The sequence below is a fragment of the Salvelinus alpinus genome, chromosome 33 (assembly GCF_045679555.1).
Source record: "Salvelinus alpinus chromosome 33, SLU_Salpinus.1, whole genome shotgun sequence".
In the NCBI taxonomy this organism is placed as follows: domain Eukaryota; kingdom Metazoa; phylum Chordata; class Actinopteri; order Salmoniformes; family Salmonidae; genus Salvelinus; species Salvelinus alpinus.
In genome coordinates this window covers 8,802,044-8,808,278 of record NC_092118.1, presented here as the reverse complement: position 1 = coordinate 8,808,278, position 6,235 = coordinate 8,802,044, and the positions used below count along the sequence as shown (strand labels likewise).

The 6,235-nt window shown below is 40.1% G+C and overlaps 1 long non-coding RNA gene across 1 annotated transcript; it reads left to right on the top strand.

The window, feature by feature from the left end:
• The first annotated feature begins 1,197 nt into the window (after window positions 1-1,197).
• On the top strand, window positions 1,198-2,523 carry LOC139563260 (uncharacterized). The gene is made up of 2 exons (XR_011672520.1): window positions 1,198-1,230; window positions 1,343-2,523. It is a non-coding gene; the product is annotated as an uncharacterized lncRNA (long non-coding RNA).
• The last annotated feature ends 3,712 nt before the right edge of the window (window positions 2,524-6,235 follow it).

The following is a 6,235-nucleotide window of genomic DNA, read 5'->3' as shown; positions in this document are numbered from 1 at the left end:
CTGAAAAGGCCTATCTGAGATGATAAAAAGGAGAAGTGTGATTGGATAGATTGTAATCTCTGCCAGGTAATTTCTTGTCCAAAGTCACCAGTTATCACGGCTCAGGCTAAGACCCAGATGCAGACACAGGAGGTGGATAGTGCGAGTCTCAGAGTTCATTCAAGTACAAGGGGCAGGCAAAAGTCGTAATCCATATCAGATTCAGGCAGGTACAGGACAGCAGGCAATCGGGAAACAGGAGAAAGGGCTGTGAGACGGGTTTAATTCTAGATACAGTACCAGTCAAAAGTTAGGACACACCTTCTCATTAAAGGGTTTTTATTTCTTTTTACTATTTTCTACATTGTAGAAAAATAGTGAAGACATCAATGAAATAACAAATATGGAATCATGTAGAAACCAAAAAAAGTGAATGAAATATATTTTAGATTTGAGATTCTAAGTAGCCACCCTTAGCCTTGATGACAGCTTTGCACACTCTTGGCATTCTCTCAACCAGTTCAGGTGTGCCTTGTTAAAAGTTCATTTGTGACAAGGTAGAGGTGGTATACAGAAGATAGCCCTTCCCTTCTTAATGCATTTGAGACAATCAGTAGTGTTGTGACAAGGTAGGGGTGGTGTACAGAAGATAGCCCTAGTTGGTAAAATACCAAGTCCATATCATGGCAAGAACAGCTCAAATAAGCAAAGAAAAGTGAAAGTCCAGTCAATCTGGAAAATTGAGAACTTTGAACGTTTCTTCAAGTGCAAATCATCAAGCGCTATGTTAAAACCTCTTATGGCTCAAATATCAGCAGTGAGTATCAGCAGTGAGTAACCTGGAAAGAGGTGGCCATTTCAAACGGCCTCGTACTCAATTCTTGCTCGTACAATATGCATATTATTATTACAATTGGATAGAAAACACTGTCTAGTTTCTAAAACAGGTTTAATTATTTCTCTAAGTGAAACATAACTCTTTTTACAGCCCATTTTCTATCCGGAAGTGAAATTTCCAAGAAGCTATGTCTCTCTTCAAGATACTCTCTATAAAAGGCCTTGGCACTTAGGACTGTACAAACACGTCACACGCCTTCCCCTGGGTGTCATGCGGAAGTGAGAGAAGAAATGACTTGATTATCTCTGTCAGGGACTGAAAACAACATCTTGGAGTGAGAAGTGCGCACTTTATTTTTTTTTCTGGGCGCGAAGTAGAAACTGGACTGCGCTCCTGGAAAACCCTCGTTATAGGTGAATATGACCTCCGGCTTCGATTTTATTTGATACATGTCACAATATCATCCTAAAGTATGTTTTTTCAATATACTTTAATTATATTATTGAAATTTATTCTGGACTTTAGACGTGATGCGACGCAAGAATTTTGTCAAGACGGAGAGGTTAGCACGGCATGGCCAGTGTGCCATGCTAATTCAAGAGGGACATCGTTCGTTCTGGGTCCAAATGAAGACGGTTCTGAACAAAGGACCCTTTGGAGAACATTCTGATGGAAAATCAACAAAGATAAGGACCCAATTTGGGATGCTTTTTCATATATCTGTCGAACTGTGCTATCGCTAGCGTTTGACTAGAATCAATGCTGCTGTGTGTTAGCTATTGTAGTAAGCTAATATAACGATATATTGTGTTTTCGCTGTAAAACACTTCAGAAATCGGAAATATTGTCTGTATTCACAAGATCTTTCTCTTTCATTAGCTATCCACCATATATTTTTCTGAAATGTTTTCTGATGTGTAATTAGTAGTTGACGTTGGTGTCTGTATTTTCTCTGGCTACTGCCGTGCGATTTCTGACTGTAGCTATGATGGTGGCTAAGATGGTAGCAGTAATGTAAAACTGATTTATAGCTAAAATATGCAAATTCTTCGAACAAAACATAGATTTATTGTGTAACATGTTATAGGACTGTCATCTGAGGGAGTTTTTTCTAGGTTATTTAGGTTGGTTCTAGGTTATTTAGGTTGGTTCTAGGTTAGTTTGGTTAGCTTTGTGCATGCTACTTGCATGCTACCGTTGCTGTGAAAAATGTCTGTCTGTCTTTTGTATTTGGTGGTGAGCTAACATAAATATATGTGGTGTTTTCGCTGTAAAACATTTTAAAAATCTGAAATATTGGCTTTATTCACAAGATCTTTGTCTTTCATTAGCTATCCACCATATATTTCTCTGAAATGTTTTCTGATGTGTAATTAGTAGTTGACGTTGGTGTCTGTATTTTCTCTGGCTACTCCCGTGCGATTTCTGACTGTAGCTATGATGGTAGCAGTAATGTAAAACTGATTTATAGCTAAAATATGCAATTTTTTTGAACAAAACATAGATTTATTGTGTAACATGTTATAGGACTGTCATCTGAGGTAGTTTTTTCTAGGTTATTTAGGTTGGTTTTAGGTTAGTTAGGTTGGCTTGTGCATGCTACTTCATCGTACTTGTGCTGTGAAAAATGTCTGTCCTCTTTTTTATTTGGTGGTGAGCTAACATAAATATATGTGGTGTTTTCTCTGTAAAACATTTAAAAAATCGGACATGTTGGCTGGATTGACAAGATGTTTATCTTTCAAATGCTGTATTGGACTTGTTAATGTGTGAAAGTTAAATATTTAAAAAAAATAGATTTTGAATTTCGCGCCCTGCACTTGAGCTGGATGTTGTCAGAGGTGTACCGATATCGGGCTTGCAGCCCTAACAGGATAAAACTGGCTCTCATGAGTACCGCCACAGGAAAGGAAGACCCAGAGTTACCTCTGCTGCAGAGGATAAGTTCATTAGAGTTACCAGCCTCAGAAATTGCAGCCCAAATAAATGCTTCAAAGTTCAAGTAACAGACACATCTCAACATCAACTGTTCAGAGGAGACTGTGTGAATCAGGCCTTCATGGTTGAAATGCTGCAAAGAAACCACTACTAAAGGACACCAATATTAAGAAGAGACTTGCTTGGGCCAAGAAGCACGAGCAATGGACATTAGACCGGTGGAAAACTGTCCTTTGGTCTGATGAGTCCAAATTTGAGATTTTTGGTTCCAACCGGCGTGTCTTTGTGAGACGCAGAGTAGGTGAATGGATGATCTCTGCATGTATGGTTACCACCGTGAGCATGGAGGAGGAGGTGTGATGGTGTGGGGCTGCTTTGCTGGTGACACTGTCTGTGATTTATTTAGAATTCAAAGCACACTTAACCAGCATGGCTACCACAGCATTCTGCAGCGATACACCATCCCATCTGATTTGCGCTTAGTGGGACTATCATTGGTTTTTCAACAGCACAATGACCCAACACACCCCCAGGCTGTGTAAGGGCTATTTGACCAAGAAGGAGTGTGATGGGGTGCTCAGCATATGCGGGAACTCCTTCAAGATTGTTGGAGAAGCATTCCAGGTGAAGCTGGTTGAGAGAATTCCAAGAGTGTGCAAAGCTTCCATGAAGGCTAAGGGTGGCTACTTTGAAGAATCTCAAATATAAAATATATTTTGATTTGTTGAACACTTTTTGGGTTACTACAATATTCCATGTGTTATTTCATAGTTTTGATGTCTTCACTATAATTCTACAATGTATAAAATAGTACAAAAATAAGGAAAACCCTTGAATGAGTAGGTGTGTCCAAACTTTTGACTGGTACTGTATATATGGACAAATCGGAGGGGGCACGTGCCCATGTGCTCCCTATTGGCATGAAGCATCTGATTGAAATAACTGTACAGATGCAAAGTTTTTTAAGCGAATTTTGGTAAAATCTCCCTCAGTTTTTTTAATGTTAAATATCTACTACGAATTAAAATTCAAAGATGTCTGCAGATGTCAGCTATGACATAACAACCTCGACTCTTTTGGTTATTGAACTAGAGTAAGTGAAGTGCATTTACGCTCAGTTACAGAATCACAGTAACAACATTTCATCATGGGTCCCCGATCTGTACTATACAGAAATGCAAAGTTATGGAAATGAATATCATTCTTTTCATGGTGATGTGTCCTGAATAGGCACAAAGATATAAATATGCAATATCCTCCTTTGCGTATTTGGTTATTATTCTACACACTGGCTATTATTCAAATGAGCTCTGCCCCCAAATAAGATTGCATTTGGTTGGTCCGGACCGAATCAAATCTAAATCCATCATAGACGTTTATGTTTCACAAGTTTGGACATCTTAGCACAGCACACTAGGGTAGAGTACAGTAAAGTAGAATATAGTTCAGTTCAGTTGAGAACAGTACAATTCAATAAGGTACTGCTCCCGAGTGGCTCCGTGGTCTAAGGCACTGCATCTCAGTGGAAGGGCGTCACTACAGTCTCTGGTTCAATTCCAGGCTGTATCACACCCGGCCGTGATTAGGAGTCCCATAGGGAGGCGCACAATTGGCCCAGCGTCGTCCGGGTTCGGCCGTCGTTGTAAATAAGAATTTGTTCTTCACTGACTTGCCTAGTTAAATATAGGTTCAATTAAAAATACTGTACTCTGCTCTACAGTACTGTACTGATCTATACTCTACTGTACCTACTTTACTGTTCTGTCCAAACTTGTGAAACATAGACGTCTATGTTTGGGCCAAATCAAGGCCAGTCCAAGAAACGACATCTGTGGAAGACCGGGAGGACAGACCAAATTTCCACTACTTATTCAAATTCCATGGACATTGGTGAGAGCTCAGTAAGTGAGGATGATGGTTACAGTAAACACAGAGAGAGAGATCTACTACGATCTCTCTCTCTCTCTCTCTCTCTCTCTCTCTCTCTCTCTCTCTCTCTCTCTCTCTCTCTCTCTCTCTCTCTCTCTCTCTCTCTCTCTCTCTCTCTCTCTCTCTCTCTCTCTCTCTCTCTCTCTCTCTCTCTCTCTCTCTCTCTCTCTCTCTCTCTCTCTCTCTCTCTCTCTCTCTCTCTCTCTCTCTCTCTCTCTCTCTCTCTCTCTCTCTCTCTCTCTCTCTCTCTCTCTCTCTCTCTCTCTCTCTCTCTCTCTCTCTCTCTCTCTCTCTCTCTCTCTCTCTCTCTCTCTCTCTCTCTCTCTCTCTCTCTCTCTCTCTCTCTCTCTCTCTCTCTCTCTCTCTCTCTCTCTCTCTCTCTCTCTCTCTCTCTCTCTCTCTCTCTCTCTCTCTCTCTCTCTCTCTCTCTCTCTCTGAACATAACTGTGTGCCAGTGGAATGGGGGACAATAGCAGATGACCCAACTGTGGTTTGTGACTACTATGATTTCGCATCGTAGCCAATTCAATTGCAGTAATACCGTTACAGATTATTATTGTTTTTTACAGGTAACAGAATTACAAGTTTTATTCACTTAATAATTCATAAACAAAATGTATATAAGTTAAAACTAGAACTCATTGGTAGGTCTACCTTTACTTGTTAGAAAATATTTTAACACTAGAGAAGCCGAGGGCGAGGCAAAACGAATGTAAATTTTTTTGTACTCCGCCATTTTTAAAGTCATGTCCCCTCCGTACTTGACTTTTCCTAACTATGTCCATGTTAGAATCTTAATATCACAAACAGAATTGCATTTTAATCGATAGTAATTTGAATGCACAGTGATACCGTGACGAGATCCCGAGGCCCGTTGTCGTGCCATTCATCTGCCCGCCATCACTTCTTGTTTCAGCATGATAAAGCCCCATGTCGCAAGGTTCTGTACACAGTTCCTTGAAGCTGAAACTGTCCCAGTTCTTCCATGGCCTGCATACTCACCAGACATGTCACCCATTGAGCATGTTTGGGGTGCTCTGGATCTAAGTTTATGACAGCGTGTTCCAGTTCCCGTCAATATCCAGCAACTTCGCACAACCTGTGAAAAGGAGTGGGACAACAGCCTGATCAACAGCCTGATTAACTCTATGCGAAGGAGATGTGTCGCGCTGCATGAGGCAAATGGTGATCACACCAGATACTGGCTGGTTTTCTGATCCACCTGCCTAACTTTGTTTTAAGGTATCTGTGACCAACAGAAGCATATCTGTATTCCCAGTCACGTGAAATCCATAGATTAGGGCCTAATTAATTTATTTCAGTTGACTGATTTCCTTATATGAACAGTAACTCAGTAAATATTTTGAAATGTTTGCATGTTGCATTTGTTTTTGTTAAGTATAATTTCACACACATACAAATAATAATAATAATACTAAAGTGAAAATGGGTGACAATATTATCACTTGTCAAATTGTATATGAAGAGAAATCCTCCTACAGAGTGACATGCCGGTAAGACGTTTTGATCATATACTGTAGTTTCATAAAG